The 16381-nt window shown below is 34.2% G+C and overlaps 1 long non-coding RNA gene and 7 other non-coding genes across 8 annotated transcripts; all 8 read right to left on the bottom strand.

The window, feature by feature from the left end:
• Positions 1–10981: 10981 nt before the first annotated feature.
• On the bottom strand, positions 10982–13646 carry LOC131002414 (uncharacterized). The gene is made up of 2 exons (XR_009094277.1): positions 13188–13646; positions 10982–11967 (listed from the first exon to the last, which is right to left on the bottom strand). It is a non-coding gene; the product is annotated as an uncharacterized LOC131002414 (long non-coding RNA).
• LOC131002451 (small nucleolar RNA SNOR75) lies at positions 11566–11650 on the bottom strand. The gene has a single exon (XR_009094298.1). It is a non-coding gene; the product is annotated as a small nucleolar RNA SNOR75 (small nucleolar RNA).
• On the bottom strand, positions 11875–11960 carry LOC131002453 (small nucleolar RNA Z159/U59). The gene has a single exon (XR_009094300.1). It is a non-coding gene; the product is annotated as a small nucleolar RNA Z159/U59 (small nucleolar RNA).
• On the bottom strand, positions 12182–12289 carry LOC131002455 (small nucleolar RNA snoR97). Its single transcript, XR_009094302.1, has one exon. It is a non-coding gene; the product is annotated as a small nucleolar RNA snoR97 (small nucleolar RNA).
• LOC131002454 (small nucleolar RNA Z278) lies at positions 12566–12678 on the bottom strand. Its single transcript, XR_009094301.1, has one exon. It is a non-coding gene; the product is annotated as a small nucleolar RNA Z278 (small nucleolar RNA).
• Positions 12740–12830, bottom strand: LOC131002452 (small nucleolar RNA Z223). The gene has a single exon (XR_009094299.1). It is a non-coding gene; the product is annotated as a small nucleolar RNA Z223 (small nucleolar RNA).
• On the bottom strand, positions 12865–12955 carry LOC131002448 (small nucleolar RNA U36a). Its single transcript, XR_009094296.1, has one exon. It is a non-coding gene; the product is annotated as a small nucleolar RNA U36a (small nucleolar RNA).
• LOC131002449 (small nucleolar RNA snoR134) lies at positions 13222–13368 on the bottom strand. Its single transcript, XR_009094297.1, has one exon. It is a non-coding gene; the product is annotated as a small nucleolar RNA snoR134 (small nucleolar RNA).
• Positions 13647–16381: the final 2735 nt, after the last annotated feature.

Genomic DNA, 16381 nt, shown 5'->3' on the forward strand with positions numbered 1-16381 from the left:
AGCGAGGGAACGCTTCGTATCATTAAAATTCACGAGAGAAATAGCAAAATTGAAGATCGTTCTTCACTACTCGATGGAGTACTCGATGGCGTTCACCATCGAGTACTCGACCGAGTAGTGAAGAACGATGGTGATTTTTTTATCAATTATTGTGATTTCAACCCACATTCCTTGTTTATAACGTCAACGGGAGTGTATTTGGATATTATATAACATGGGGTGTGATAATCGATGAACACGTGGCATATATCCTAAGTTTGAACATAAAAGTCCACATTATGTCTTATGAAGTAGATATTCTACACTTCAATCATTTACTCTAGTGCAATAGTAAAATACACTTAATACTTATATTTTTCACCATATTTAGCATAAACGCATTAGTTAAGAGCGAGGGAACGCTTCGTATCATTAAAATTCACGAGAGAAATAGCAAAATTGAAGATCGTTCTTCACTACTCGATGGAGTACTCGATGGCGTTCACCATCGAGTACTCGACCGAGTAGTGAAGAACGATGTTGATTTTTTTATCAATTATTGTGATTTCAACCCACATTCCTTGTTTATAACGTCAACGGGAGTGTATTTGGATATTATATAACATGGGGTGTGATCTGTTTACCATTAATGGAGTACTCGATGGAGTACACGATGGAGTACTCGATCGTCGATCGTGTTCTCCATCGTGTACTCCATCGAGTACTCCAACGAGTACTCGATCGAGTAGTTGACAGACATATAGCAAAATCCCACCAACAAATTTATAAAACCAATAATCATCAATCCAATATGCTAATCATACCCTACGAGGATAAAAAGAGTGACATAGTCTTATGAAGTAGGCCTCATGAATTGTCTTGGTCTGTGCGCTCCGGACATTTTGATTTGTTGTGATCTGAACTACGACAAACACTACATTTCTTGGCTCGTCGACGTCTTTCTTGCCCTTTTTGATTTGTGGTTGATTCTTCCGGAGGTTCATTTTCTTCTGGAGGTTCATTCTCTTCCGGAGGTTCATTTTCTTCCGGAGGTTCATTCTCTTCCGGAGGTTCATTCAAATTGACACCACTTATTGGGGTAGGGGTTGTGCAAACGCGCCTGTTGTGACCACTTTCCTTACACCTTCCACACACCTGTTTTCGTCTTCTTATCGACTCCTCCTCAAATGCAGTCCTAGAACGACTCATACTCGGACGCCCGGATTGACGGATGTGAGCCGGAGCTTGGACGACGATTGATGAGATCTCTGAGGGAACATTCCACTCATCGGGATGTGGGATACCTCTAATAGGAGCTTCATAAGTCTCGATTAAGTTGCTTGTTTTGAAATAGCCACTAACAAAATCATACACATTTAATCCGGCACGTCTGTAACAAAAATATTAATGTCACACAAAGGATAATAATATTAAATAAATAAAAACATGAAGAAATAGTGATAATTTACCTAATAGCGGCAACAGCATGACGACATGGAATCTTATCCTCATCAAACTCACGACATTCGCATGTACGACTCACAAGGTCAACTTGGTGAATTCTTTTTTCCTCTTCGACCTTATAAATATGTGTAGTGGTTTCATACACTCTTAGGTGATGACTGAGTTCGACTTGCACCGCCAGCTTGTTGTAAGCCGCCTCTGTCAACTCATGTTGTCTGGACATAGCACTGGCCCGTCTCTCATCAAACCATTTTTCCACAATAGTGCGAAAAGTCTCAAGCAATGAGGATACTGGAAGCCTTCTTGCCCACAGTAGACGAGAATTCAAGACCTCGGCAGCATTAGATGTCATGAAACTATACCTAGGTACTGGACTTCTCGACCTAGCCCACCTCTCAACCCCAATAAGGAAAAGTCTCGTATGAGCGTTATGGCTTTGCAACTCCAACTCCGAAAAGAATTTTTCAAAACCTTCAACTCGATAAGCATATGCCGCATTCTTGAAGTGGATTAATGCTTCCTTGCCAATTCGTGTCAAATTTTTATGCAAGTGGTGATAACACAATCCATGCGCTGCATTTGGATATACAGACCCAATAGCATTTTGGATACTCTTATGCTGGTCGGACACAATCATGAGACCTTCAGGAGGAGTGTAGCACCTACGCAGGTTAGAGAGAAACCATGTCCAAGATTCATCGTTCTCTATCGGACTCAAACCAATTGCAAGAGGAAAGATTTTTTCATTCCCGTCCTTCGTGACAGCAACAAATAATACGCCTCTATTTCTTCCCTTCAGATGGGTCCCATCTACTACAATAATCGGCCGTAGAGAGCTTTCAAATGCACGAATACACTGACCAAGGGCAACAAACATGTGGAGGAACACATCTTCATGAGTCGTTTGATAGTCATATATAGTCCCAGGGTTACGCTCCTTCAACAAGTACAGATACGACGGGATCCTCTGATATGACTTTTCGAAGTCGCCATATGTCATGTCTATAGCTAAGCTCCGAGTTCGCAAAGCAAGGCTATACATCATTTTAATCCCATGTAATCGAAGCATCTCATCGACCATCTCCTTCGGTCTCAAAACACACCCCTCTGCAACTAATCTGCGAGCAAAATAACTAGCTGCAACTTTTGCAGTCACCTGTCTTGCAACCCTTCGATCCAAGTCCGTATAGCAACTATGATCCAACGTCAGATTTGTAATCCTCCACATTGATTCACCCTTCCTGGCACGCATCTTAAATGAACAATCTTCGCTATGCTTGCATACGAATGCCAAACGTGTCTTGCTAGAACGTTGGGTGGCATATTCCACTCGATTTTCCATGTGATAGATTCCTACAACAACAATCAACTCATTCTTGGACCGAAATAAGGCACCATTTACAAGGTTTCCAATGTCTGGTGCAAGAACTTCTTCCCATCCTAATGTTGGCACACTATCAAGTTCTGGAACCGGAATAATCCAATTGCGTTGTATACGCTCTACACCGTCAGGATCCTCTCGATTAGCCTGATCATCAGACGAGAAGTTTTTATGTGGTGGCTGACGCATCCAAGCGTTATCTTCAGTTTGCATACTCTGAAGCAAATCAGCACGACAATTAGCTTCCTCATCTTCGTCTGAAGCATCGAACTCTTCGTCTGAAGTATCTGTGATTAAATTAGATAGAAAATACAACTATTTAGCATCAACGAATAAAAAAAATAAGAGAAACTGTTTCTAGTAACTACTCGATGGAGTATTCGATGGTGTACTCGATCGAGTACTCGCTGAAGTACTCGATCGAGTACACCATCGAGTAGTGGGCAGTCCACCAATGATTGGTGACTCCATCGAGACAGCAACAATTAAACATAACACAACAAAAAATCACATTGTCTCACCTGATTCAGTTTGTGGCGTTGTGTCATGTAGGGGCGCCGAGCTGCTGCCTGCCACGTTCACATTTACATTGGGTAAAGAATATTCATCTCTAATGGTGACGTAAACCATTGGATTGTCCTTTTGCTCATAAAGTAAGCGAAATAAATCTGTATCACTTTGCAAAGAAACCTTCAACCTTTCGCCGTCAGTGTTTCCTGTCAAGTAAAACACCAATAAATCTGCACTCGACGAACGACACATAGCATCCCTAATCTGATGCATAAGACGATCACGACTGATCTGATCCACTGCCATGAATACGGCAACAGTATCTCCATTTACATACTCCGTTCCATGCCAACGACCACTGTGTCGTATAATAATACGTTGCCACGACGACATCTGTAATTAAATTATATAGAAAATACAACTATTTAGCATCAACGAATAAAAAAAAAAGAGAAACAGTTTCTAGTAACTACTCGATGGAGTACTCGATCGTGTACACGATGGAGTACTCGATCGTCTACTCGATGGAGTACTCGATCGTCTACTCGATTGTGTACTCGAGTGGTGAACTCAATCGAGTCCATCGAGTAGTGACAGTCTACCAATGATTGATATTACAACACAAAATCAAATTAAACAAATTGTCATCAAGTAATCAAAAACTCGATCGTGTACACCACCGAGTAGTGAAGAGCAACACGAAAATTTTCCAATATGATCACAATAAACATTGTTTAAGTACTTATAATCATGCTTTTGTAAAGGTACTTTCATTTATGAAATACTAAAACCCTTTTTTATTAGCGAATCATGTATTCGTCACGTGGCTTCTATCGAGTAATGAAGAATCCCGATCGAGTACTCCATCGAGTACACGACCGAGTAGTGAAGAAAAACCCTATTTTTTTTCAATATTATCACGATAAACCTTTTTTAACTACTTTATAATCATAATTTTGGAAAGGTATTTGCATGTCATCAAATACTAAAACCTTTTTGTCATTAACAAATCATATATTCGTCATGTGACTCCTATCGAATAAAAGAACTCGATCGAGTACACGACCGAGTACACGACCGAGTACTGAAGAACAACCCTAGGTTTTTCAATATATCATCAAGAAAGAGATTTTTTACGTACCTTTGTAAATTCTTACGAGAATAGTGCACTAAGAGGGAGTATTTGCTTCTATTTTATACAAATTTGAACGATTTCTTGAGGAAAAACGAAAGAGCTTTTTTCATAGTTTTCTTTCTTCCTTCTTTGCATGAATTTGAAGTATGTCTCCAACAACTCTCTTCAACTACTCTCTTCCAAGAAATTAAGTAAAAGGTGGCTTCATTTATATTACATTCACTCAATCAAGTATGTATTTCAAAAGTAATTTGTTCCCTACAAAAGATATAGCTTCATATAGCTATTTTCGTACATGGACATTAATGGTGGTTCATGGGTTGGTGGAGAGAGAGAGAGAGAGAGAGAGAGAAAGAAGAGAGACCCGAGATAGAGAGAGATGTGGACGACGGCGATCGGTGGCGCGACTGCTGCTGCTGGCGACGACGCGGACGGCGGCGATCGGTGGCGCCGACTGCTGCTGCTGGCGGCGACGCGGACGGCCGTTCGATGGCTGCTGCTTCGCCGCGACTGCTGCGGCTGGCGGCTGGCGACGACGATGACTTGGCGGCAGGCGGACGTGAATTCCAAACGTGAATGAGAAGATGAAAATCCCAGCCCTATTAATATGTTGCAGCAACGTGAATGAGAAGATGAAAATTGTTGATTTTCTATTGTTTTATTTATATATAAAGTTTAAATAAAAATATAATATAAGTATGAAATAAAAGTATTGAAAAGTCAAAGGGCATTCTAGTCTTTTAAGTTAAAAAGGGTTGTTTAACTTATGTTTCATAAGGAGGGGATATATAACTTATGTTTTTATGAAAAATGACTAAAAGTGATAATTCCCACTAAAGATTATAATGAAAATTATAGTATGATTTGTGATACAAGTTTTAATAAATAGTTGGAATTTGTATATAAAGAAGAGAAATACCCATTAAAATTGAGTGGAGAAAATGATTCATCAAAGTTGATGTATTAAATGGGTATTTTCCAAATAAAAAATTACTTCAATTTTCATGAACAAAAGTAGTACTGAAATGAATTATAGAGCAAAATGTAGTAAACAATATAGAACTTCCATCATAAACATTGTGGTATAGTGTATGAAGGAAGAGAAGTTGGACTTCAATGAATATTTGATTCCAGAGTGATCTTTATTTGCAGCTTTGAATATCTCTGCAATCTTTTCTAGCATATGAAGCAGTTTCTTGAGACCTAAGATTCATCATCATAGTTATGTATATTAAAATCAAGGTTAATACACAAATTATGGCAAAAAAAATTGAATTTTAACCAAATAAAAAATCTTGGTCAAAAAGTACATGAATTATAGTAGTATAAGTTTGAGTAAAAATTTAAGGGTAAATATCATGAAAACCCGTGAACTATACCCATTTTATCAAAAATACCCTGAAACTTTTGAAATGTTCTCTAAACCCTCAAAGTATCAGGTTTTATCAAATATATCCTACATTTATTTTTCGGTTACCAAAAACGTGATGTGGCTCGCCAGATACCACAGTGTAATTTATATTCTATTTTTTTTAAATGACATGGAAAAAACGACTTCGTTTCATACCATATTCTACCGCGTTTATCCCTAATTCTAGGTTATTAGTATGAATATCAAACACAATAGGAGTCAATTTTAAATTTCAGAGTGAATTTTTTTTAAATAATATGGTACGAAATGACGTCGTTTTTGCCATTGCATTTTAAAAAAACTAAATATAAATTACATTGTGGCATTCGGCGAGCCACATCACGTCTTTGGTGATCGGAAAATAAATGCGGGATATATTTGATAAAAATCTGATAGTTTGAGGGTTTAGAGAACATTTTGAAAGTTTCAGGATATTTTTGATAAAGTGGGTATACTTCAGGGGTTTTTATGATATTTACCCAAAATTTAAAGTGCCCACTTCCTTATCTTTTTTTGTAAAAATGTCCTCTTTTATTATACAAAGCATTCTATGTCCTATTCTTTAAGTACCCTTTGATTTGATAGGTTTGCTTGGTTTTTTGTGAAAGTCTTACACATTTGACCGATTTGACAGCTATCAATCATAAAAGTCAACGATTTGACAGCTATCAGTCAAGAGTACATATGACCGATGGGTGACTAGATCATGTGTCCGCCCGGCGGACACATGATTTCACCGGCCGGACACATGATTTTATCGGTCGGACACATGTCTGACCGATAAAATCATGTGTCCGGCCGTTAAAATCATGTGTCCGGCCGGTGAAAACATGTGTCCGGCCGGGCGGACACATAATTTCACCGGCCGGACACATGATCCGACCGATAAAATTATGTGTCCGGCCGGTAAAATCATGTGTCCGACCGGCCGGACACATGATCTAGCCACACACCGATCATATGTACTTTTCACTGATAGCTGTCAAATCGTTGACTTTTATGACCGATGGCTATCAAATTGGTCAAATGTGTAAAACTTTCACAAAAAACCAAGCAAACCCATCAATATCAAAGGGTAAATTAGGCACTTCATATATTTAGGGCATAGAATGCTTTCTATGATAAGAGAGTGCATTTTTCAAAAAACACATAAGGGATGGGGCATTTTTACCCATTAACACTATAAGTTTTTGGAATATGATATTAGTTCAAAATTTGCTAACAATGACTCAATAATCCGCAGTCCGATTGGAGTTCAAATTTCTGCTAGAGAGCTTTTCTAATTATATGTGTTACTAGAACCCAGATTCCAACAAAGAAAAAGATACATAGTGTCAAAGCATAAACTTTTATTTTTGATAACTTACTGCCACTAAATTTCAACGATATAAGTATCATTAAAAAAATATGATCCAAAGTTTATTTTGGATTGAGGTTAAATTCCATCCATATCTTCGTATTGTAGTATGAAGCCATTCTTTAATTTATGATTGTGTTATAAATAAGGTGATGTAGTACATAAAACACCTTATTTTTAATGTGGCATCATTTTCATTTTTTATTTTATTTTTGGTAAGTAAAGAATTTTATTATTATTTGCGTGACAAAACAAGTAATATTACAATCATCAATCTCATTAACAACTACTCTAGAGCTCAACTTTGCAGCATCTCCTAAGTTTATCATTCCTATTATAACGAATAGCAATTTGAATTTGGCACATGTGTATCAATACCTCCTCCGCTCTTGCTGTTTGTTGGAATCTTCTTGCATTCCTTTCAAGCCAGATGTGATACACTATAGTAGCATAAGCAACACAATACATTAATTGTTTCCCTATCTTTGATCCACATTGTGTCTGCATGTACACTTTTTTATCTTCCCAACTTCTAATGCTTTCATTCAATCCACACCATGTCATGATCTGATCTGACTCCAAATTCAAGTAGAATAGCAACGTGTAAAGAATAGGTGTGACAGAGTTTCATCTTCCATTTGACAGAGATTATATTTTTTCATCATAAAAAAGATCAATCCTGATCAGATTATTTATTGTCGATAGCCTTCCCAACACAACTAACCATGTGATAAAGACACATTTTGGAAAATATATTCATTTTTCAAAAAAATAAAAATAATTAAGCATCATTCTCACGTGGGCGAGACATGTTAATTTATTAAAGAACGATAGGTTTTAAACAATATAAATTGAACAAAGAATAGGTTTTCGAAATTGAACAATATTTTAAATAAGTAATTATGAATATTAAACATAATAAAATATAAGCACATGCGAATTAAATTTAGAAAAAAATGTACTATGCCAATGTATTAATAAAGAACATGGATATCAAAACATATACATTTTCAACTTTATATTTTAAATAGTTAAAAACTAATTAATTCATTTTAATTGATGATATGAATAAATATATAAATTCAACAAAAATCAAAAGCAATTATAAATGATAATGACTATAAGTTATGTATCATAAAGATATTTTAAGATGTACATAATCATCTACATGCATTATGATTAATATAAATTTTTTTTTATTGTACATTCAAACCACAGTTATCTGATTATTTTATTTAAATATAAATTTTAAAAATAAAATTCATTTGAGACATCCAAGAAGTGAATCCCTCCACCTTATCTCAACTAAAAAAAAAATTATAAACAAAAATCCCAGAATGCAAAAGTAATACTCCATTCGTCAACAATATCGTTTCTATTTTGTGGACATCACAAGTTTGAAAAAAGTGGTGATTAGTAACTGATAAGGTCTCATTATTATATAGAGTTTGTAGACTCTACTGTTATAAATGAAAATGAAAATGATATCATAAACAGAGAAAGTATTTAGAAGTGTTATATTTGTTCTATCATTATGCAGCTTGAAATCTCTCAACTTTTACAAGAAACATGTAATGTAATGATAAAAGAATTTCATCATAGTATAAATTCTACTTAAATTATAGTATAAATTAATTAATGACAATTTATAATTTACTCATGTCAAATTTTTTATTTTTATCTTAAACTAAAAACCATAATTTACTTTCTTGGAATTATAAATAAAATGGGTAACTTTCACTTTTAATACAAAACTAAATATACAAAATTATTTCATCTCATAAATCTAAGGCCCCAACTTAAAACATAGCACAAAGGCCCAAATTAATTAACTTGATAACTTAATAAGCAAACATTTAAGGCCTACATTAGTGATATTTCTCCTTATGGTGATTTGCTTCCTCTTCATGTCATTTTGCAATCTTCTACTTCTGAATTTTTTTTAGAATCCATCGTTGCCTCAGATGAGAAGCAAATAGAGAGTAAGTTTATCAAAAAAGAAATCATAAATGGAAATTCTGACCCTTGAATGAGCAAACACCTTTATTTAAGGGGTAATTGCCCCTAAATACATTATTTTTCTCCATTTTCTGAAATTGCATATCACCCTTAAAATCTGCCTCATAATAATAACCTTTCTATTTTTTCTGGAATTGCACATGATCAGTCAACCACCAATCGGAAAAATAACGTGAATGCCGGAAACGCCACATATACACGCCGAAAAGAAAAAATTAATTGATGCGGCAGCCATGTAAGAAATTATAATTTATTTATTTATTTTGCTATTAAATTCGAATTTTCAGAAGATAGAATTGAGACATTAATTTTCCAAATTATAGATTTTCCCCTAAATTCCCTAGTTTTACAATTTCCCCCATTTTACAATTGCCCTAATGATCTGCTCCACACCCTAGCATCCAACGATCTGCTCCAAGAGAGGCTCCACAATTGCCCTAGCTCCAACGATTACACCAACACCAAGAGAGGCTCCAACTCCGACTCGACTTATTGGCATAAAAGGTGTTGATTGCCTATTCTTCCCATTTGAGTTTATTACAAAGACGTTGATTGCCTATTCTTCCCATTTGAAGTTATAGGCTGGACGAAGAGTTTATTGGCATAAAAGGTTCCTATACATAATACCATAATGTTTCTTTGCGTTTGCTCCTAGGGGTGAGCATCGGTTCGGTTCGGTGCACAACCGAACCAAAAACTCAAAACCGAAAATCGAACCGATGATTAAAATTGGAACCAAACCGCACCAATTGGGGGTCCGGAACCGAACCGAAATCGAACCGATAAAACCATCGGTTTCGATTCGGAACCGAACAATGCAATTTATTTTATTTTATTTTTTTCGAAAATACCAATTAAAAATTATAAAATAATGTAAAATACACAAATTTCAAATGTCAAATCCCCACAACATGAACATGATAAATAATTATATATTATAATTGTGAATTAGGGTTTTAGTTTTAGGTTAAAAGATTAGAAAAATAATTATATATAATAAAATATTAATATGTATCGGTTCGGTTCGGTTTAAAACGGAACCAAAAAATGGAAACCGACACCAAACCGAAAATTTTCGATTTTTACTTTTCAAAACCGAACCGAAAACCGAACCAATAGAATTGGAACCAAACCGCACCAATCCAGTTCGGTTCAATTTTCAGTGTCAGTTCGATTTCTGCTCGCCCCTATTTGCTCCTTATCAATGTCTAAATGCTGAACAATCAATATATATCCTCAATATTTTCTACACCTAGATGAAAACTCATGGCAGGAACTTTTTTTGAGAGCCTCTGTTGGTGTAGTCGTTGGAGCTAGGGCAATTGTGGAGCCTCTCTTTGAGAGGATCGCTGGACAATAGGGTGTGGAGTAGATCGCTAGGGCAATTGTATAATAGGGGGAAATTGTAAAACTAAAAAATCTATAATTTGGGAAATTAGTGCCTTAATTCTATCTTCTAGAAATTCAAATTTAATAGCAAAAAAAAATTATAATTTCCTACATGATTGCCACATCAATTAAGTTTTTTTTTCCAGCATGCATATGTGACATTTTCAGCGTCCACATCATTTTTCCAATTGGTGATTGCCTGATTATGTGCAATTCAAGATTAAAAAGAAAGATTATGTACTATGAGGCAAATTTTAAAAGTGATGTGCAATTTCAAAAAATAGAGAAAAATAATGCATTTAAGAGCAATTACCAATTCATTTAATTGTAAAATCATAATTTGAAAGACTAATATTTTATAACCTCAACTTTCAACTTTTTTCAAATAAAGTCCGCAATTTTCATGATTTTACAAAGATGAAAGTCAAATAAACATAAACACAGACGTGTTTAATCGTAAATTCAAGATTATAAACAACATAAACTCTCACTTCAATAACAATTTAATACCACACAATCACAAATATTTGATTAAGTCCACACTAATTTCTCCATCATTATATCTTTTTTATTAATTTCTCCTCAAAAACAAGCTCGAAATTGAAGATCGCAGAGGAAAGGCTTCTAGTGCACGAGTTCATAGAATATTGATTTCTCCACAGAAACAAGCTCGAAATTGTAGATCGGGAAAAAGGATGTTGGTCATTCATCAATGCGAGAACGAGAAGGAAGCCAAGTGAAGAATATTTTAATTATTTTGAGATCTCGTTACACTGCATAACAAAATTTTGAGAAAGTGTAATTATTCATCATCAACAGAGTTTATTTTTAAACAATTGCAGAAATGTAACACATAATTCATACAGATTTAAATAAAAACAATATTAAAACGTTAGAAAAAAAAAAGGGGGTAATATTGAACCTCTCAGACAAATGCCTCGAATTGTCATCAATATTTATAAGAATGGATATCAGACTCGTCATCTGTGTATATCATCAATGAGAACAATAAAACCCCATGGATATCAAAGGAGAGAATAATATAACAGAAAAAAAAGTCCATAAAAAACCCATGTGTGATAACAATACAATAGTTATTCAAATTTTACAATTTCAATTTTTTAGAAAAATATAAAAAAAAACGTTCTCAGTTAAAATCATCTCAGAAAAAAATATTGTAATGAAGCTATTAAAAACCTTAATAAAACATATAACTAGTAAAATTGAAAGCCTCTTCAGTTCAGGTCTCCATAAATCTTCCGCACGAAAATATTCTCAGAAGAACGAAAGTAATGTTTTAATCATCATCAGAAGCAATAAACCTTAGAAAAAGAATAAAAATAGAAAAACTTAAAAACAAAATTCAACATAACCAAATAAATTCAGCACATAAACTTTTCTCAAGAGTTAAAAAGTCTTTACTCAATTCCAAGAAAAAGAAATTCAATAATTCAATTCTTTATGTCAAGGGTATATTTGAATTTTACATAAAAATTGATAATTTTTAAAAATTAAAGAATAGGTAGAGTTATTAAAGAATCTAGTGCTGTTATTTAACTCCAGTCTCGTAGCAAATTCGAGAGAAGAAGCTGATGACAACACATTGATATATGAGTTTATCAGACCCTCAACCAATGAGGTTTTCAAACCAAGGCAAAGAGTATAGTAAAACTCAATATCAAATCATATTAAAATCAATCATAAATAAAAGAATACAAGAATTTAATCTTTGATTAACAAAAATTATTAGCCTCAGAATGTTAATTATAATCAATAGCAACGTAGATCCACCAAGAGGTTCCCCTGCAAAGCAGGACTCAGCTTCACTACACCTCATATACTATCCAACAACCATCACAGGCTACAATAATTTCATTTCAATTTTACAAATCTAGAAAAAAAATAGGGAATTTAATTAAAATCTCAGACATTTCCGAATTTTCATGGAAAGATGTAGCAACATCAAGGGGTTCTCCCTGTAAAACAGGGTCTCAATATCACTACACCTCAGAAATGGAAATTTCATCACTGAGTATAAAAATTAATAAAATTGATATAAAAAAAATGAATGGATAAAAACGGATTTCAAATAAAGTGAGGTTCAGATAATTATACAGCTCTATCGATCAAGAATTTTCTGAAGCAGAACTGGCGTTAAGCTGATTAAAGATCATCACAACCATAGAAAAAACTACTGAAACGAATAAATTGATACACTTTGGCTCATATTAAGAAATTCAACCATTATTATCGATTATGCGTCATTGATTGAAAATCTCAGAAGCGCGGATAATCGTTTAATCATAGCCAAAGCCAAACAAATTCGCCAAAAAAAGCTTGAAATTGGGGATCTTTTTTTGAAATATAGCGGACAGTTTTAGAGGTACAACAATGGAAAGTGTAAACCCCCACGTGAAAGCCGCATCAAATCTTTGCCTCTATGACTAGCTCTATTTTTCATTGAAAAAGTTATTTGAAAACAAGCTAAAGGTGTGGTGAGGCAATCAAATTTTTTTTTAAAAAAAAGAGATAAAACACATACATTGACACAGAGAGAAATTCAGATCGCAGAGAGGGAATGTTGCCGTTGTTTTGACACAAATAGGCCGTAAGAAAGGTACAGCGGCAAATCTGCAACACTAAACGGCGTCGTTCTAGCACGAGCTTTGGGACTTCTTTCTTCATGAGAGAATTTTCAGAGGAGCCCGGGTTGCTACATGCAAAAATTGAAGCTGCGGATACGCAGGGTTCGATCTGAATCGAATGAATTTTTAGGAAAAAACGAAGGGAATTTGGTTGAAATTCTCAAACTGAGATCTAGGGCGAAGGAATTACCACTGATGGATTGTAGATGAGTGAAGAAGAAGAGCGAAGTCTAGGATTTTATAGAGAAACCCTAATTTCAAATGGGCCGGTGGAGTTGGATTTACATGGTCGAATCCGAAATTCTAAGCGGGCCGAACCGTTTACCCTGTCAATATTGTGGAATTAGATTATGTTTATCAGCAACCATCCAATCATTCAATCATCTTCAATATTCTCCTTAAAAAAGTTATTTTTAATATTTAATTAATTCATCTCTTTTCCACATCATCAATATTTACCCCAATTGAATTACATCTATTTTTATTGATTTATCAATTATCACCCCAACCACTCAACCAAAGAATGTGTTGTGAAGTAGAGGACACGAATTTTAATAAAATGGTTTAAATATGTGATTTAATTAATGAAAGGGTTCCGCAAATGATAGAGTATTTAGGGGTTGGGCCCACCAAATTATAAAAGTAAGGGGATGAGTATTTTGTAAGTATTGAGTATGAATTGAATTTAAAATATAAGAGAGAGTTTGTGAAAAAAGGAAAACAAATACTCTTTGGTGGACGGACGAAAATAGTAATAAACACACACTTCTTGTGGACGGAGGGAGTATATAATCATTTTATTATTACTTTTAATAATCGTAATAATTTTAGTAATATTAAATATAAATTAAAATGGAAAAAATAACAAACTAATAAACATTCAAATTAAAACAAATTAAAAACATATTTCATCTGTTCCATTACAAATGTCTCATTATTTTTGGGCACGGAGATTAAAAAATGTGTAATTAGTAGATAAAGTTGATTGATTAAAATTATTTAATTATTAGGTATACAGAGAGAATATGTGACCAAAAAAGGAATGAGACATTTGTAATGACACGTCCCATTATGGAAAGTGAGACATTTGTAATGGGACAGAGAAAGTATATTACAACAATCCAAACTTGAAATTGAAAAAAAAATCATACTAAGCATTTAATAACCATCGCTAAACTTTTGCCATATATGCTCGATCAAGACATGTAATAGAGCGTCGTGAGCTTCTCTATTGCGAAGTTGAGACCTAGTTCTCATATAGCTCGCTAGGCTTGCAATTATATTCGTAGATTATATGAAATCATTATTTTTTCTCTCCATCTTCATTGCGACGAATATTCTGTCTTAGTCGATCTTCGATAAATTCTGTCGGATCATGAAGGTAAGTACTTCCTTCATCTTCCACTATCATATTATGCATGATGATGTAAGCAATCATTAATTTTTCCATATATAATATCATGATCCCAAATAAGACACAGACGCTTGATAAAAGCAAAACGAGCTTGTAAAACTCCAAATGCTCGCTTAACATCTTTTTGGGTAGCCTCTTGATATTGAACAAACAACTGGTGCTTTCAAAGTTGTGGAGCAGGAATAGATTTGACAAATGCTGCCCATTGAGGATATATGCCATCAGTGAGATAATATTCCATATTTCTTTCGCGACCATTAATGATATAATTGATCTTTGGTGCTCGGCCTTCCAAGATATCATCAAAAACATGAGATTGATCAAGTACATTGATATCATTTTTTGAACTTGGGGTTCCAAAAAATGCATGTAAGATCCACAGGTATTGTGATGCAACTGCTTCCAAAAAAGTACTAATAATAATTAATTAGTAATTAACAAAACAATAATAATTAAATTATATATACATGAATTTATAACCATGATTAAACGCTATAGAAACATAATTAGTGAAAATTGGAGGTTGTTGCCTATGAATTCTAGGTTGATGCAAGCGCAACAAGATCGTATCATGTAGGGGTGATGAACGGGTTGGGTACGGGATAATCGTACCCAAAGTTCGGGTACCCGTACCCAAAATTTAGCATTTATGTTACCCGTACTCAAACCCAAATGGTATTTGGTTGCTGGTTAAACGGGACGGTTATATGCATCGGTTAAACGGGTAACCAAAATGCCATAAAAAAAAAATAGATATGTTAGAGGGTAGCCATTATAGTAGAATTTATTTAATCAATTCATCTTCACAATTCCTCGTGTAATGATTCCATGAAAAAGTTAATGATTTCATTGAGTTGCGTTAATACTTTAATAGAGTTTAATAATTTATTATTGATTGTTCTATCATATTTGACTATTTATAAGTTTATTTAATTATTAATTTTTAAATTGATACATTTCCTTTCACGTAAAGTTGTAGTTATATTATAAATATCAAATTAAATATATTTATATTAATAAAATTATATTTTATAATTTTAAAATTAATTAAATCGGTTAATCGGGTATACCCGATAACAAAAAAATATCAATACGCATACCCATAACTGTACCATTTAGCCAAATATCGGGTATCGGTTATATCCGATAACCGACAGATTTCGGTTCAATTCGAATATAACCAATACCCAATACCCAATATCCAAATAAGCAGCCCTAGTATCATGGGTGGCAATCTCTAATTTTAACTAATTATGTCCTTAAATCGTTTATCCATAATTTAATTGAGTTCAACCCACAATAATTCATGCTCCAAATTAAAAGATACAATAAACAAAAAATATTCTATTAACTAATACAGTTATTAATTGACATCCAATAGTAATTAATTACTAATAATACATTTTTTTTGAAAATAATTACTAATAATACAATTAGTCAAATAATAAAAATCGAATTATTAAAACTAACACTCCCTTCGTCCCAATATTCAAGTCTCGTATTCCTTTTTGAGTTGTCTCATGTAACTAGGGCTGTAAATGAACAGAGCTACTCGCGAGCTATTCGAGATTCGGCTCGAAAAAAGCTCGTTCGAAGCTCGATTCGATAATAAACGAGCCGAGCTCGAAATTTTTATCGAGCCGAGCTCGAGCCTGACAGTGCTCGGCTCGTTGAGCT

Source organism: Salvia miltiorrhiza, unplaced genomic scaffold (genome assembly GCF_028751815.1).
Source record: "Salvia miltiorrhiza cultivar Shanhuang (shh) unplaced genomic scaffold, IMPLAD_Smil_shh fragScaff_scaffold_132_2, whole genome shotgun sequence".
In the NCBI taxonomy this organism is placed as follows: Eukaryota; Viridiplantae; Streptophyta; class Magnoliopsida; order Lamiales; family Lamiaceae; genus Salvia; species Salvia miltiorrhiza.